The sequence below is a fragment of the Pogona vitticeps genome, chromosome 2 (assembly GCF_051106095.1).
Source record: "Pogona vitticeps strain Pit_001003342236 chromosome 2, PviZW2.1, whole genome shotgun sequence".
Taxonomy (NCBI): Eukaryota; Metazoa; Chordata; class Lepidosauria; order Squamata; family Agamidae; genus Pogona; species Pogona vitticeps.
The window spans coordinates 31,642,231-31,660,454 of NC_135784.1; the positions used below are offsets into that span (position 1 = coordinate 31,642,231).

Below are 18,224 nucleotides of genomic sequence, written 5' to 3' on the forward strand. Positions count from 1 at the left end.
AATGAACATTGATGCTGAATAGACTAGACTAGAATACAGCCAGGAGGTTTTGCAGTTTGTTTTCGTATCATTCACCATGAATTCTGGTGCCCTGGACAAAACTACAGGTAGTTGCTTCTGCCTAGTTATGCCAAAGGGAAAATGGGTGTGGGAGGGGAAAAGAGAGAGGAAAATGGAAAACATTCCATGGGAAAGACAGGAAATAATTATTCTTCAGAAAGTCAGAAGAAATAGGGCAGAGAAGGATAAGATGTGAGGAAAAGGGTGGCAGTGAACAGCATCAGGCCCAACCCAGCAAGAGCCAATATTTACCATTGGGGGTTGCCATAGCTCCAGATTCTCTTGCACCCTGGACGGCCTTGTAGCTCCACAGTCTCAAATCCAGGTGGTGCCAGCCTGGCCCCTTGGTGCAGAAAGAAATGCCCTCTGGCAGCAGTTCCAAGCAATGGTGAAGGATTTCAGAGTTAGGTTTCTATTCTCTGGGTTTAGCTCCAGCCGAGGGCCTCTTTGGTTGAGCAATAGTCACAATTCTGAAAGCAGATACAACCCATGATCATGTGGGTGGAAGGACCCTTCGGGTTACCTGCTGGCCTGTTTGTCCCTTGCTAACCAGTTATGAGTAACAAACCCCTTCTCTTCTAGGGCCAAAACAGAGACCTCCCCTTCCTCTTGCTTCATCTAATTGTTGTTTTGTTATGTGGCACCAAGTTGCTTCCAAGTTATGGAAACCTTGTGTATAATTGATCTCCACAACGTCCTGGCCTCAACTGCACTGCTCAGATCTTGTAAACTCAAGTCTATGAGTCCCTGGAAGGAATATGTTACCTGGAAAATCCCATTTAGGCCACTGTCATTTAGTTCTAACTTGAAGGTACATAACAGCTTTCCAGATGGTAAGGTCCTAAGCAGAAATCAGACGAATTTGCAATCCAGATCACGAAGCAACAGGATGGGGGAGAGGGGTGACTTTAACCTTTCTTCCTTCTACAAACTTCTGATGTATTTATAGAATCCACAAAAAGCAGTGAGAAATTTTTTTTTCTTTTTACCTTAAAGCAGTGTCTGATAATTATTTGTGCTGGTCAGTGCAGGGGTCATAGCTGGGAACTTGCTTTGTTAACTCCTAGATTACTGGCCTTCCGTTGTGAGTCATAGAGAGTCATAGAGTTGGAAGAGACCACTGAGGCCATCCAGTCCAACCCCCCCCCATGCGGGAACGTCCATCATGTGCAAGAAAGGGAGTTTAGATTACATATAAGGCAAGGATGATGAAGGCATCAACTGGCAGTTCCTTCCCCACGCTGCAGTTTTTTTATAACCTTTTGCAGTTCCAGGCTATACATAATACTGTACAAAGGAAGAATTTTTAAAAATCAGACTTCATGGAAAACTGCCAACATAACCATCCTTTAGGTCTGTGCTCCAACTAGAGATGCTGAAAAAAATTGAAAGCTTTTATAGAAGTGTCCAGCAGAAAATTTATCCCACACCAATACAGTATGGATTGATAATCATAACTAACTTGAAAACAAAAACAAAAAACCAAACCAAATGGTTGAAGTGGACCTAGAAGTCAGAAAGGAAGCAGGAGAGTGGCTCATAGATTGCTGTAATATCAACCATTTTTATTCCAAATACAGGCCACCTGACAAATGTACACATGGATATCACCAGTTGGTTAAGAAGGAAATCAAGCAGACTGTATAATTGGAAATACACAATAGAGAAGCTATATTCTCTCTGTCAAAACAAGACCAGACTATAGTAAAAACCACAAACTGTTACTATCAAAATTTAAGAGTAAAGCTCAAGAACAACATTCAAATATCCATAGTGCCAAAATATCATTTAAATAACATTTCTAATTAATTTTAAAGTCTATATAAGGACAGGCAAGAGAAAAAGAAAACAGATGTTTTCAGACAGCAGGATATCTTTGGATCACTGGGACTTGTGGAAGTAGACAGATATAATTTATCATGCAAGGCTGTATCAAAAGATTATACATTCCAAATGCATTTGGCATTTTGAATTCTCCACCCTATTTGTGGAAAGAGAAATCAGTGGCAGAATTACGCCACATTTTCCCACTGGAGGCAGAAATTCTCATATGCTTTGTCAGGGACTTCCTCAATGTCACCAATAGCTTTGCTAAAAGCACAGCTTGGCTCAAGTTTTCCCAAAACAATTATTTCGCTTTAGCATTGCAACGGCGGCAGCAGAAACTGTATTAGCAGCTTGGCAACCTTTTTTTTCTTGGTAGCCACAAAAAGAGGGGGAAAGGAGCAGTGCATAAATTTTGGAAATAATTCTATGACAGTAACCCTTTTTTTCTAGAGAGAAATCTCAGAATTCTTCTCAAAAAAATCTGCAGAATTTTAGCTCAGCACTTCCTGTTCTTCAGAATTCAGCACCAGCCACAGGCCTCCTAATTATGTTTAGCTTCCATTGCAGATGCATTTAAGTTCTAGGGAGGGTCAGCTTGTGCCACAGTTCCCCGCCCCCAACATCTTATAAATTTTCTACCCCAATGATGCAGGCTTTGGTTTTTCTGCCTCATTCTCAGGGCCCTTTAAAGTGATATTTTAGTTATATTTCTGAACCTGTTATTGTACTGCGAAATGGCCCAGGGTGCTACTTCAGAGTTTCCTTTTTATCATATATGTTTTCATCCTTGTGCAGTTTCCTGGGTGGCCCACATTTCCTGCTCGAGAAAGCTCCATGAGATGACTTACCTCATGACATCTTCACAGGGAAAGGCTGTTGGTTCCCACAGAGTGACTATATGATGAAAAGACAACATGCTGACAAACTTCTCAAGTAAGAGCAACATTGCTGAACCACACCAATAAGAATTTTCCCCCCAGAATTGGTTCCCTTTTGAAATTCTTTTCAAAGGAAATTTTCTTTTCTACCACACTGAAAGAGAACGGTCAAATTTCTCATGGGGAGAGATGTTCCACACAGCACAATTAAACACACACACAAGTGTACATAACCAATCTGCTATATGATCTATATTCAAAATGTAAGTATATACACTCACTTAGATGGTACTGAGAGTATGGTGTCCGTTAGGGGTTGGGGGTTATAGGGATATATGATTAAGGGCTATCAAACAGGGCTGTATCAGGAGATCATAAGAACATACACACAGAAACCAATGTATCATATCATGTTCATATCCTGTATCTGTGTTGAGACCATCTATTCTGATCGTCCAAATTTCTTTGGAATAGACACTTGCAGTGTAACCTACAATGGAGATGTTTAAATGAAACCACCCACCTATCCTACCTTATCTAAGACATCAACATACTCAGCAAATAAAGTACTGCTGCTGGTTCTACTCTCTGGAGAGGGAAGGAGAATTTACGAGAGCAAAACCAAACAAACGAAACCTTTGTTTCTCACGGCCTTTCCAAACTCAAGATATTTAACAGCATGTTGTTGTTGTTTTTCTTTTGATGATGATGGGACATATTTATTAATCCGAAAACAAGAGTTTTTAAGGCGTTTGCTGCAACGGATTTTATTCTTCTTCTTGCTTTGTGAGTGAAAATTGGAACTAGAGCCAAAAAAGCACTTGTCTGCATAACTGGAGAATGAAGGAAGCTCTCGGAATCCTAGGAGGTTAAATTGCCATCCTATGGAGAACGTAAGAGAATTCTGTCTAATGAGACACGAGAGCCAAGGCCCATTTATTCCACTGTTCTGTTCCCACCCTGGCCTACACGCTGCTTAGGAGAAGCCCACAAGCAGGACATAAGAGCCACAGGACCTTCCCAGATATATTTCTCAGCAATTAGCATTGAGAGAATTGTGCTGTGACCCTAGATGAAGTATGTTGTCATCAGGATTTGTATTCATTGAAATATACTTTTAATAATGTCGTGCCATCAAATCAATTTTAGCTTACAGAGACCCTTGCAGGGTTTTCTAGCTTTAGTCAGAAGTGGTTTACCAGTTCCTCCTTCTGATGGCACTCTGGCACCATAATATCTAGCCCAAGGCCACAAAGGTGGCAAAACACACATGCCACACATGCCACACAGGTAGTCTTGAATGGCACTTCTCCTGTGAGGCACAGAAGGGGCTTGAATTTCAGACCACAATCAGGCCCACTGAGGTATACCAAGGTTTCACTGAAAGCCTCATCCTCCATCCTAAAACCCCTCTAAAACTGTCTATGCTCCTGCCAACCTAGCAGTTCGAAAGCATGTAAAAATGTGAGTAGATGAATAGGTACCATCTTGGTGGGAAGGTAACAGCATTCCGTTTCTAGTCACGCTGGCCACATAACAACGGAAACTGTCTTCGGACAAATGTGGCTCTACGGCTTGGAAACGGGGATAAGCATCAGGCCCTAGAGTTGGGCACAACTGGACTAAATGTCAAGGGGAACCTTTACCTTTACCTTACTCCAAGTGTCCCTAAGATCAGTTCTCCCAAACAACGGAAGAACAAAACAGACACAGAAAAAAGAAGCATCACAATTTTTTAAACACACGAAAATGAGCTTCTGCTCCTACAAGCTTCCAGAAGTAGTCTTCTTCATTATATACCACCTCTCAAAATTTAAAAACCAGGTGCTTCCAGACCAGTTTTCCTTCAGTGACCAAAGCCTGCCATTTTAGCACTCTGTGTGGCTAGCAGAACATTTCAGGGTATCAGTCTGGCCCCTTGTTTGAATTTACTCCAGAATGGGGGCGGGGGGAACGGTTCCAAGTTGAAGATGAGGTTAAACATATAATTTAACAACAGAAACTTTTGAAGAAGATCTTTATATGTCTGAGGTGGCAGAGAAAGAAAAGAAACATTTATTTATATAAAACTTTATTTAAGAAAAATCTAAATAAAGATACTGAAAGTACAACACTTGGGCTCTGAGGGGGGAACAGATTGTCATACAAAATTCTGATTATTTAACCATTTTCCCATAGTTGGAAAATGATTGCTTTCCAGTTTATCTGGGATCAAGCATTGTCATGCACCTTAAAAGAGACACTCGCTGGCCAGGAAAAGTACACTGAACAGAAGTACTGATTCTTTCAAATTTATTTCTAATTATGCAATATATAGCCCTGGAGTAAGGATCAGAATGATGCAGTCTTCTGAGTGTAAATATCTGAAGCCATAACCAGGAAACACCTTATAATTCAGCAAGATCCCACAGCTATAGCCTACACTGCCTCCTCCACTCATTAGTTAATCTTTCTCCTTGTTAAAGGTCTGAGGAACCAGGCCCATCCTGTAGCTTTTACTGCATATTGAATCTCCCCATGTGGGTCTTCTCTGTATACATTAATCTCAGTTTGCCCTTTACCAGAGATGAAGGCGAGATTCGTCCCTCCGCAAGACACCACCATTTTGGCATTGTCCTGCACAATTACTGGTTCCCAGGGCAATTCTGCTAAGGCCTTCCTGAGGCAACTCTGTAGCTCTTCTGAGCCGTTGTGGGAAGCCACATCTTGTAAGACACTCTGGATGCTGCTGATGTTGAGTGGCAAAAGATGACGTCCAAGCCTTGCCAGATAGACATCTGGATGGGCTTCATGAACCAATGTATAAGACACCTTCTCATTGATCCAGACCACTTCAATGAGGTTTTCCCCTTTTCCAGACAGGAACTCCCGCTTTGTTCCGTTACACTGCAGGATCATCCTGGTGTTCTTCTTCACAATGCTTGGCTCCTCAGAGAAATCCTGAGCAGCTTTCTCCAAGCATTTCTTCATGGCTCCCCCCTGTGGTTCTTCCGTTTCAGCTGCCAAGAGAGTTGCAAGGGTGAGATTTTCTGGCACAACTGAGACGGCAGCTGTCATGTCCTTCCTGGCTTTGATCCCATCCTCTTTGGGTAGATCTTGGGGCCCAGTGGAAGGATTGTATGAGAAACACAGCAGAATGCACAAAAATATAAGTTCAAGTAGCACAGATAAACTGATAACCAAAATCAACATTTTTCTTTTAACCCAAGGCCTATCAGTCTCAGTCATAGAGGGCTTATGGGTGACACAGGGCACACCATAACCTACGCTCTTCTGAAAGGTGGGGCATAACGCTACAGAGCTTTGTGACAGAAATTCCCACAATTTCTCCTGGAATGAAGCTTTTCTCATAGCCTTCGCGAATATTTTTCTCATAGATTTGGATCTGCTCAGGTCTTCCTCATCCAGAAGAGGCTCAAACACATTACTGTCATCTCTCATGCTGGCGAAAGCTGCCAAAAGAAAATGGCTTAAAATTAATGACCTGTTAGAGGAGTTACTTTTATAAATTACTTTATCATTCTGGTTCAAAAACCCCAATAGTGATTACTTAACATTACTGTTGGTTTTATAAAGAAGAAAAGAAAAGAAACACCACTTTCTCAATATTAAAAAGTAACAAAAACATGGCTACCCAGAAAATATAATACATGATTACGGGGAGGAATCAAAACTAAGCACTTCTTGTCATTATATGCTGGTCTTAAACGCTATGGCATAAACTGTGGCCATGGTTTGCATTTGTATTCCTTGTCATGCACCAGCTGCTTGACTTGGCATGTGGCAAGGAATACAAGCAGTGTCTAACGCCTGTGTAATGGGCTCCTGTTACAGCTGCACCTGGCCCCCTCCCTTTTAGTCTTTAAGTGAGTGCTCAAAACAAAGCTATCTGGTGAAGCCTTTCAGGGCATCCTCTCCTAATGTCTTTTCTGGTTTTGTTATATAGGCATTTCCCATTTTGCCACTGTCTGGGCTTATTTTATTTATGAGTTAAGGCACAGATTATATTTGATTTACAGTGGTGCCTCGACTTACAAACATCCTGACTTACGACCATTTCGAGTTGCGACTAGTTCCGGCCACAAAATTTTGCTTCGACTTGCAGCCGGAGCTTCTAGTTATGAACAGAAAAGGGCAGGGGGAAAACATGCACACAAAAACACTGCAAGACCCATCAGAAACACAATTAATCTGTTCTGGCTGAAGGGGGGGGAGGAGAAAAAGAAAAGCAAACAAGCCGTGCAAGACCCTTCGGAAATGCAAAAAAAGCAAAGCAGAAAGCAAACAAAATGCACAAGACCCACTGGAAATGGGGAAAAAACCCAAAAAGCAAACAAACCCTGCAATACCCATCGGAAATGGGGGGAAAACACACCAAAAAACCAAAAAACCCTGCAAGACCCATCACAGTATAGAAACATAATCCCACCACCCAGCCCAAAACCACCCTGCAAAACCCACCCAGGCAGTCCAAAGCCTTCTCCAATCGCACACTCTCTAACCCCTGGGGCAAAAGAGCTACAAAGAAGCAGCCACTTCACCTACCAATGGTTAGCAAAAGGAGGGGGAAAGGGTTCAAAGCAATTCCACGACTGCACAATCATTTTAATCCCTTTCCCCCATATACAGCCATGGGATTGCTTTGATCCTTCCCCCCCTCCTTTTGCTAAGCCCCATGGGACTTAGCAGAGAGGAAAGCAGGGATCAAAGCGATCCTGCAGCACTTTGATCCCTGCTTTCCTTTTGCTAAGGCTTAGCAAGTGGAGGGGACAGCAGGGATCAAAGCCGTGCAGGATCACTTTGATCCCTACTTTCCCCTCCACTTGTTTTTTTTCTCCTCAGTTTACTTCTGTGTATAAGACGACCCTCAATTTTTAGTCTAAAGATTTTAGACAAAAGTATAGTCTTATACACAGAAAAATACGGTATCTTACCCAAACTTTCTATGCCTAATGGCTGAAGCAAATAAATGAGAACCACAAAATAATGTAACTGCCCTCTTCTTCCCAGTGCTGTCTTCACAACTGCCAATGGAAATTAGACTCCTTTCTTCTCCTATTATCACATACCAATACTTACATATCTCTCACCTACTTTGTTGGGTTGGCATAAGCAACTGCATGGTATATAGCAATGGTAGCCACTGACACAAATCCATGTTTTAACCTGCAGCTGAACTCTTGAACTATACATCAATGCTGTTTGATCTGCACTGGTCACCTCTTTGTTTTCAGGGTCAACTTAAGGTGTGTTTACGGCTTTGAGATCCCTTAAACACATTGAGACTTGCCAACTGGAATGGCAACTGAGGGTGTGCTTTGGATTCCTTCACAATTCTAGGTACAGAAGATACCTATAACAAACAGGCCTTTTCCAAATGTGGCATCCATCCTACAAAATGCCTGCCTTGCCCAACTCTAAATATTTTTAGAAGCCCAGTTAAGACCTGGCTTTTCTGAGAAGCTTTCTGTAGGGGTTGAGGTGGTCTAATGCTCTCTTCTATGTTTAAGGTAGGGCTATTCTCTTTCTTTCATATGCTGTTGCATTAGTTTTTTTAAATAGAATATTATCTGTTTGCTGTCCAGAGGTCTTCCATAGCTATCTGCCCTTTACCAGAAACAGAATAAGCAGAGTCACCACGAGTCTGAAAGAAGACTCACTCATGAGCCACAACAGGAATGCCACTCATGGACACAACCGAGACCATTTGCCGTTGCCATAGGAACAGGAGGACAGGGCCAGCTGGTAAGAACGGGCAGAGGGAGGGCTGGCACAGCACTGTGACATGGATGATGGCACCCCATCTCCTGGGCCAATGACAGCTGCTACCACCGAAGCAGGACTGGCAGCTGGAGGAGGGTGCTATTACCCTCATGCTTCAGGTTTCTTTGGAACAACAACATATTTTTAATGGGTTTTGGGGGCCAATAAACAATTCCTTTATAGCGCAATAGAAGCAACATGGGAACAAACATCAAATGGCTGGGAATGAGATAATCATCTGCATCTCAAGATAATTCACAATGCAATGCCCTCTTTGTCCACTCATAAATACCATTCTGCTGAGTTCAGTGAGGAAATACATATGGGATTACAACCTTAATGGAGAGAGGAAAACTTCCACCATCCGCTCCTCTTGTGGTCATCTGTGAACCCCTGTGCCTCAAAACACCCCTGAATCATTCAATGCCCATCCTGGAGAATGTAAATGTGTCTGTGTCTCTGTGTGTGTCTCTGTGTCTGTGTTTGTGTCTGTGTGTCTGTGTCTGTCTCCCCTCCTAACAGTTCTCACTCTTCATCCCATATTTTTCCGATGTCTTCCACAAAGGTTAAAAACTCGGGTGTTTTGATGGCCCTGCCCATATTAACAGAAAAAATTATAATGCACTTATATAGCTCAAAGGCTTTCACGGCCGGGATCCGATGGTGGTTGTGGGTTTTCCGGGCTGTTTGGCCCTGTTTTTAAGAACACCAATAAATAAACAAACAAAATTTCCCTCAAAGAACCCTTGCAGAAAATGGCTGCAAAGTTTGCCTCTCCCTTCCCCTGCTCCTTGCAGCCCTTTGTTCGCGGATGATCGCACTTACACACCCCTCTTCGGTCCCGTTTGCTGCGCTGAAACGTTGTATATAAATATACGTTCACACTGCAAAACTGTAGATTAAAAAAAGGATTTGGAGGGTGGGGGGGACTGGAAAATGGAGGAGAAGCTTGAACAGCCGTGAGAGACAGGACGTAACTATTGAGAGAACTACGAGAAGGGAGTGAGAGAACGGGATATTAGATGATAGAGATCTGAGTGGGGGCGATCAGACACCACTCACCCAAGGAAAATAGTTACCTATGTACCCCACCGATGTGGGGCGGGGTGGCTTTCGGGCACACGTAAGCTCTCCTCCACTGCCGCAGACCCAAAGGCAAGCTCAGCCCGGCCCCTTGCTCGCCTATAACCCTCACTTGTAGCAGATCCTACGGCCAATAAGGATTGAGCCCATAATGACTCTCGCTCCCCCCCCCTTTGGAGAGAGTACCTCATAAAGGCGTGTGGTCAGCGACAAGAGACGTCGGGGCTGGAGCTATGGGCAGCAGCGGCTCTTAACATTAGCCGACATGGCCAGGATGCGCCCTGGGTTCAGTTTTAGGTACGGAGAGCAGAGTTCCTGACGAAAGATTGGAGGGCAGGATAGTTTGGCCCCGTGTAGGAAAAGAGGAGCTGGGCTCCTGTACTTTTAAGAGTTGGTTAGAAGGGAGGATCCCGCAGTTGCAGTTTACTTGACAGCTGCTGAAATTCCCTCTTCCGCACAACTGTTAAAGGCACAGGATCACCCTCTTCTCTATATTGCCATCCTCGTTCACATGTTGTCAGGTGAAGACAAGTTGCATCGATTCTATGAACGGAGGGCCTCCAAAATGTTCTGTCCCAAGCTGCCCTGTTCAACTCTTAAACTTTGGGCTGTGGCTTCTTTTGTAGAATCAATGCATCTCATAATCGGCCTTCCTCTTTTCCTGTTACGTTTCTCCTTTTCCACCATTATTCTTTTCTGGAGAATCTTGCCTTCTCATGATGTGCCCCAGGTTTGACAGCCTCAGTTTCTTCATTTTTGCCTCCAGAGATAGTTCAGGCTTGATGACTTGTTACTCATTAACATTTTCCATTCTATTGCTTCTTTTCTGTTTCCCTCTTCCTTGCATTCTTCTCATAGGCACCAGTGCGGCCTCTTTAGAGAAACAGGACGAACCCCATAGCCTGACCCAGCACAGCCCATCTTGTTTTATGTTCTTAAAAGGAACATTCTTACTTTTTCATTCCCTGGGAATTTTCCCTTCTCTGGGCCTCAGCAGAAATGCCGTTTCTAGCTAGATTGACGCCTGCTATGGCATATGTGCACATCATTTACAAATAAAATTTGCCAATATCGTCTCACTATGAATATGCCAATCTCATCTAAGCAGGATTGGACCTCACGGGGGGGGGGAGGTATAGCATCAACCTAAAAAGGATCGTTTGGGTTACCTAATCTAGAGTAGCCAGCTTTCAGGGCACAACTGTTGCATCCGCATGCAGAAATGGTTTCACAAAATACAACAATCATTATCACAGACTGAACCTGCATAAGACATCTTGCTGTTAGCCACCCAGAGTGGTATGATATACCTGATGGGCAGGATATAAATTAAATAATAAATAAATCTTTCTACCTGAGGCAGAAAAACACTTGGGATCACCTACCTCAATTAAGGTGCATAGTACCCCAAAGTTGTAGTATGACACACAAGACATTAAAATCCCACAAGGGCCTCTTTCCATTCCTGGCATGAAAGAACGCAATAAATTAATAGCTTAACAATTTTGCCCTTCCATGATAATATATATAGCTCAAGGTAGCTACCTCACCTTACTTAATAACATTACACAATATGTTTGGTAAGCAACAGAGCCCCCTGGTAGGTCAAAATAATATTTCCTCCTTCTTCCCAGATTCTTCCTCAAGAAAGAGGCTTGTCAAGTCATTTTCTTAATAAATGAGAATCATTCCAAAATCATAGCAATGGCCAGAGGTAGTGTCTCTGTGGCGATCGCCCACATCACTCATGCTATTCATATTCATGAGCTGATTTGCATGAACCTATGAGAGGGCTGGAGAGGCAGAGTCAGGAACGTGGTGGCGCTGTGGGCTAAACCGCAGAAGCCTGTGCTGCAGGGTCAGAAGACCAGCAGTCATAAGATCGAATCCACACGATGGAGTGAGCTCCCATCGTTTTGTCCCAGCTCCTCACCAACCTAGCAGTTCGAAAGCATGCAAATGCAAATAAATAAATTAATTAATAGGTACCATCTCGGTGGGAAGGTAAAACGGCGCTCCCTAGTCACGCTGGCCATGTGACAATGGAAACTGTCTTTGGACAACTGCTGGCTCTATGGCTTGAAAATGGGATGAGCACTGTCCCCTAGAGTTGGACACGATGTCAAGGGGAACCTTTACCTTTATGAGAGGGCAGGAGAAGCAGAGTCAGCAGCTACATGAGGCTTGGCAAAAGGAGGAGATAGAATGAGATAGAAATTGGGATGAGATGCAGAGAGAGGGCTGGTTAGGAAAATAGGTAGAGAAGGTGGTAATGATATAGCAGGAGAAAAGAAGTACAGTATGTGATGAGAGGACTGTTGATTTGCTTCTGTATAATGTGTATCTGAGAAACTTCTGTTATTCAGTCTGCTTCACTTCAATAAATAAGTTCTGTTTCTGTTCACAATACAAGTGTTTGACATACGTCATTTATATTCTGGATTGAAGTAATCTATTGGTGGCAGCGAGAAGAAAACACGACGTGAGCCTTTGTGAGGGAAAAACAAGCAGGGGCCACGAGGGTAGATGTCACAGTCTCCTCCTCCTTGCCTTCAGATACTTGTCCTTGGCAGATAAGTATCCAAGAGGCAGGCAATCTATTGTTTCCCAAGTGTTTTTGCACTCCTGTAGCTCTCCTATTTCTGTCCATGCTGGTCTAGGGGGAGATAGAAATTGTGGTCCAAAACTGAGGAAAAGCAACGTGGCCTACTCTGTATTTTCCAGGTTAGGTGTTGTTACAGGTAGTGATTGCTATTAAGGCCCTAGTTGAGGGGGTGCTGAGCAAACCAGTGATTCATGTGCACAACTTTATACTTTCAGTATTTTGCTGGCATTTCCTGCCCAGAGACAGCCGATAGGGCCAGCTCTGCGCTCAGCTGGCTATCCTGTTGATCCAGGGTTGCGTCCTTGGTCTCTCAGGTTTTGCTGGACTCCAGATGCTCATCAGCCTTAGACAGCAAGGCTGATGTTGAAGAATAGCAGAAGTTTTAGTCCATCTAACAATATAGGACCACATGTTCTTCCTGCCTCCTCTCTCTCTCTCTCTCATGGGAGATAACTCAGTAAGGGCTAGGCATATTCAATATCTACCATACAGTGGCTGCAAAGGCATTGAAAATCAGGAGATGAGGAAATGAATTTGAATCTCTTGATGATGGCATGGTTTCCAGGAAAGCATCTTGAACCTGAAGCACTTCACACTAAGATTTTTTTTTTATTTTTTATTTTTGGAAAGACCCACTTTTAACCCCTGGCAAGCAGTTCTTCTGTATCGCCTTAGATGAAAACACTGGTGCCTTCTAGAAAGATGCTTTCTGCAGTGTTACCAAGACAGGAGTTGTTTGCACGGAACTTTATTGCTGTACATTTATTACAAATAAAAATAGATAAATAAAATGTGAACATAGCCGACATCATGCCGTCTTCTCTATGGGCAGACCCTCCAACATGTTCAATCTGGTATAAGAAAGGTAGGGTTTAGGTACAGTGCTAAATACATACAGCTCTACTGAACCAGCCCATGCTGCCCACAAGCCATTTATGTCCTTGGCAAGTCCCACTGGAATTAAATGTGACCAAGGAGTGCAAAGATGGCAATACAAAAAGACATGTTAGCTAACTATGTCATTGCATCAGGAAAATGTTTAGTGAAAGCTTCAGGATACATCTACCAATGGAATCTGACACATGCTACGGTTCCATATTTTTCAGATCAAATCAAGGAAGCATTTCCCAAAATATATACAATAGAAACTATTATTTGTTGAAACAGAAACGTCTCTGAAAACATGAATTGCATATTTGACCCCAGTCTCACTTTACATTTGATCTTTCTAGGTGAAGAAGCTTTCACTAAACATTTTCCATGAAGAATTTAGGCAAATGAAGGTGACTAAAGATTGAAGCAATCATCTTCAGAAAAGGAAACCTTAAATCTTCACCCAAAACATGTTCACAAAGTCTCAGAGATGTTCGGATATGCTCCGAAGTGTTTGGATCCTAAACAATTTCTTCAGATGAACTTTGAGTTATTTATGTAGTTAAAAAATTTTGAGCAGGCTTCCATGCTGTTTTGAGCAGTTTGACAATATTATAGAATATGCTACATTTTTTTGAGAGAAAAGAAATGTATGCAAGCCAGATGTAAAACAAAGCTTGTAATCCAATAGTTCAGTTGCAACTAGAGCAGGCCCATTGGATCAATGGGGTTTTTGATGAATCAACTCCTTCATAAGTTGCATTGATTCAATGGGCCTTCGCTAGTTGCAATCTACTACTGGATTTCAGCCAGTGTGTTTATACTCTTTATAGGAACACTGGAGTTTGCTCATTCAAATCCGTATTGGAAATATTTTTATTTTCTATTCTGCAGCACATTCTGTCTGTTTAAGATGCCAAAAACATTGTTTTTTCAGTTGCAACCTCAGAGTCAGGCCCACTTTGGATGGTGACCAGGTTAGTCATTTCCTGAAGAGTCGTTTTAAGCCCAGTTGCTTTCATCCCCTACTTGGTTAAGTTCTTGGGTGAATTGGCTGAGGGTGCCCATCTCTTGTCCCATGGCTTGGACTTTTTCTTCAATGGAAGATACTGCCTTCAGGAGCTTAGCCGTCAGACCCTTCAGAGTCTCCTGATTCATCAGGACCATTTGGAGAGTTTCTTGGTTCTCCCGGACGGTGTCTGCTCAGAAGAAGACAAACATTTACAGATACATCTGTCTTTCAAGGAACTTCAGGCAATGTGACTCTTCCCCTCCACTCCCATTTAATTAGCTCCAAACCTTGCATAATACAGTGGTGCCTCGCTTAACAACGTTAATTCGTTCCAGCTAAATCGCTGTAGAGCGAAAACGTCATAAAGCAAAAATAAAAAAAACCATTGAAACACATTAAAACCTGGTTAATGCGTTCCAATGGGCTAAAAACTCACCGTCCAGCGAAGATCCTCCATACGGCGGATCAGTGCCTGTATAGCGAGGAATCCATCCCTAAGCACAACAGGGAGCCATTTTGAGCACCCGGCAGCCATTTTGAAAACCCGACGATCAGCTGTTTTGATCATCGTAATGCGGAGAATTGGTTCCCGAAGCAGGGAATCGATCTTCGCAAAGTGAAAGAAACCCATTTAAAGCATTGTTTTGCGATCGCAAAAACATCGTCGTAAAGTGGATTTGTTGTAATGCGGGGCAATCGTTAAGCGGGGCACGACTGTATATTAAATGAAGTGTGTGACTGGCCCAAAATCACCTTGATGACCTCATAGTCAAATAGGGATTTGTCTCCCACTTCTAGACTAACACTCTATAAGTACACATTCTGGCTGTCAAGCATATTTAGGGACACAGGAAACTACAGTACCTCATACTGAACCAAAACACTGGTCTATTTGGCCCACAACTCTGGCATCCAGTGGCTTTCCAGAGTTTCAGGCAGGATTTCCTCCTAGCCCCAGAGTTGTAACGGAGCCAAATCTCACAAGGTCAAGGCCCCAGCAGGGATTATTACATCATCTGCCATCCCACTTAGTTTTTCTTGTCCCCTCTGAATTTTGGGTTGCAGTGCTGGCAGCAGTTGGGAAAAGAAATATATTTGCACATGAAAAGACCACTACTGGGAACTATCCCTATTGCAATGGAAAATGTCCAATTGTGAGCTGATCTTCAATGGGCAATTAAGAGCCATTAACTGTACAAAAGACCCGCTCCTCATGTGTTCTTTATGGATTGATTCAGCCTTCCTTAATTTTTGGACTCTTCTTAGTTGGCTATTGAAGCTGTCATGACAGGAACTTGCACTTCCGTATCTACCACTCCCAGCCCACTACCAAGATATGTTATTACCTGGTGGTTTCTCATCCCATCAGGCCTTACCCTGCTCGCATCACAGAAGATATGAAGAAATGCTGCCCCTTTCAGAGCAGAGAGAAGCACACAATTTCTGAGCTTCAGAGTGAGGACTTTTTGACTGAACAAGGAACAACTCACCAAGCACTTTGGAGTGCTCATTCCTCTCACTCAGATGCACCTCCGAGATGGTATTTGAAAGAAAGGTTGCCTGCTGAGGTAGGGGAGGCTGCAGCTCGCCTTGCTGGGCTGCTTCATCAAGTACTTCTTCAGGGTCATCTTTACCTTCATGTTGAACAAGCTCGCAGGCTACCAAAAACAAAATGCAATTGAGATATATGTGTTGTGGCTTCGCTACTGTAGATGTCCAAGGCAACTCTTTTTTACAAAGATTTCTCCTGAAATGCACTTTTATCCTCTACTACCATTTTTAAAACAATCAAAACAAAATGGATCAACTAGACATCTGAGGATAACATTATTTAATAGGAGGTAGAGCTAAAGGAAAGGAAAGGCCCAGCCCTCTCATTACACTTATGGAGGTGTAACTTTTAGACACAAAGAACCAGAAGTTAAGAAATCTCCATATTCATTATCAGCCACGGGCAGAGAAAGATTTTTCCAAAAATAAGCATGATTTCAGGGCCTAGAGAATAATAATGAGAACTGACAGGCTTATATTTTTACTACATCCTATCATCTTTCCTGTATCAGATACACATAATAAAGATAAGGCTCATATTTTGGTACTTTTCAGAAGACTACCTGTTTATGTTTAGAGTGCGTTTTCCTCATTATGCAGCACCCAACACCCGCCTGAAATGTAGGCATACACTTTTGAGAACACAGTGCATCTTTCATGGTTCTAGTCAACCTTGTTAGATCATCTCACTATTTTTTTAAAAAAGATAAACCCTAACATTTCATGGCACCGTTGGTCAGAAACAGTAACACGGGCTAATTCATCCCAGCCTCTTACCAAAGCTCAGGACAAATTCTACCTTTAAAAAAAAAAAAAGCTTTTAAGTTCTTCGAGGTCAAATACTAACCCCCACTCCGTTCTACTTGCGCGTCTTCTTTCAAAGTCCTGCCCCCCATCTCCTCCGACCTCCCAGCTGGTCTCTCCATCCTCTCCGCCCCTCCGCCAAGAATTTCCTGGGACACAGCAGCAGCAGCAACTCGCAACCGCTGCAACGTTTTGACGAAGTTCCAGCCCAAGGGCGATCCTCGACCCCTTAAACTTGCTCTCCTTTGGGTTTCACTCAGGTCCGTCTTGAGCTGAAGCCAATCAGGTCCCAGCATTTCATACCGTTTCATTCATTTGCCGGGTTAGCGTTGCAAGTAGATCAAGATGTGCGTAGGAGGAGATTTTACTTTGGGGTTTTTTTTTTCTCGTACCGGAGTTGATTTTATTTATTTTGTCTCTCCATTCATTAACTCTCCCCCCCCCCTTTAAATGGGAACAGAATACTAGAGATGATGTTTTCTTCTGCATTCACACTGTGGGCTTCCAGGATCTAAAGAAGTTGGTCAAACCAAATATGAATATAATTAATGAAGGAGATTTTGCAATTTAGATTCTCTCTCCCACTTCAAGGAAGATATCTAGGTGTTATTTTTTTTTAATAAATAGAAGTGGACGTCTCCCCTCACATTAAGCAACTGTGACGACAAGCTGTGCCATGCCTTTAACTGTTTTACAAGTTATAATTTTTGTTGTTGTTGTTAATGGCAACCCTAAAAGAGCACTAAGGAACGGTTTACAATTGCCATACACACCTGTCCTGTTTGTTTTCATGGCTGAGTGATGATTTGAACTCACTACTCCAATGTTCTAAGTCTGACACTATTGTCCACCACTACACCATGAAGGCTCAAATAGAAAATGTGCATTATGTGCTATTAAGTTGCATCCAATTTATGGTAATCCTGACAGGGTTTTCAAAGTGTGTGAAATATTTAAGTAGTGGATTTACTAGTGTCATCACACTCAGTGAGTTTTCAAAGCCAAGCAAGTGGTTGGAGCCCACAAGCCCTAATTCCCTATCAGTAACTCACTTCAGCGCACTGACTATCTAGTTAGACATTACACAGATGAAGCTTTATTACAGCACGGGAAAACTTTACCTGGTGAATAAATAGGTCGAGTGCATTACCTCCATACCCATCTATTAAAGGCCCAGGCACCCTGTCAAGCCATAAACGGACCAAACTGGAAGGGTATTTGGGGTTTTAATGACATGTTCTCCCTTGAGGTTTGTTAGCTTTCAGAATGCATAGTGACTAACAGTGATGCTGATAGCATGTAATACAATTGTAACAGTTATGTTTTTTTTCCAGAAAAGAGTTGAGGTACTGCTGATGCCAGACGAAGTGGACTATAGTTTTCTCCTGATTTCCCAACAATTGGACAGAGCACAAAGAAAAAAGACCAAATAGTAAACGCAGAAATACAAAGGAGAGAAAAAAAGGGCCAGGCCTAACATTTTAGTTCCCAGTATCCTCAGACCAACAACTGAGATGAATTACTTCTTTGCTGACAGTCCTTTACATGTGGATCTCATAAACCAGTTTTGAATTGGGTTTTGGTGTTGCTCTCTTTTTTTTCTATGGTGTTTGTTGGATCTTTTTGTGTTTATATACTCACCAATGTTAGTGTTTAATACAATCCTTTAATGATGTAAGCCACCTAAGGTCCTTTTTGAAGGAAGGAAGGAAGGAAGGAAGGAAGGAAGGAAGGAAGGAAGGCCCATGGTGGGAGAGAGGGAACAAAG

The 18,224-nt window shown here is 42.7% G+C and overlaps 3 long non-coding RNA genes across 3 annotated transcripts in view; 2 read left to right on the plus strand and 1 right to left on the minus strand.

Annotated features, from left to right (window-relative positions):
• Positions 1 to 2,809, plus strand: part of LOC140704316 (uncharacterized) — a 26,133-nt gene extending 23,324 nt beyond the window's left edge. The window contains exon 3 of the long non-coding RNA XR_013542760.1: positions 2,683 to 2,809. This is a non-coding gene — a long non-coding RNA (uncharacterized LOC140704316). The remainder of the gene's footprint in view (positions 1 to 2,682) is intronic.
• Positions 1 to 9,776, minus strand: part of LOC110089314 (uncharacterized) — a 27,165-nt gene extending 17,389 nt beyond the window's left edge. The window contains exons 1-2 of the long non-coding RNA XR_012083431.2: positions 9,608 to 9,776; positions 313 to 6,217 (exon numbers count right to left, since the gene is read on the minus strand). This is a non-coding gene — a long non-coding RNA (uncharacterized LOC110089314). The remainder of the gene's footprint in view (positions 1 to 312; positions 6,218 to 9,607) is intronic.
• On the plus strand, positions 8,414 to 18,204 carry LOC144587602 (uncharacterized). Its single transcript, XR_013542761.1, has 2 exons — positions 8,414 to 8,510; positions 17,791 to 18,204. It is a non-coding gene; the product is annotated as an uncharacterized LOC144587602 (long non-coding RNA).
• Positions 18,205 to 18,224: the final 20 nt, after the last annotated feature.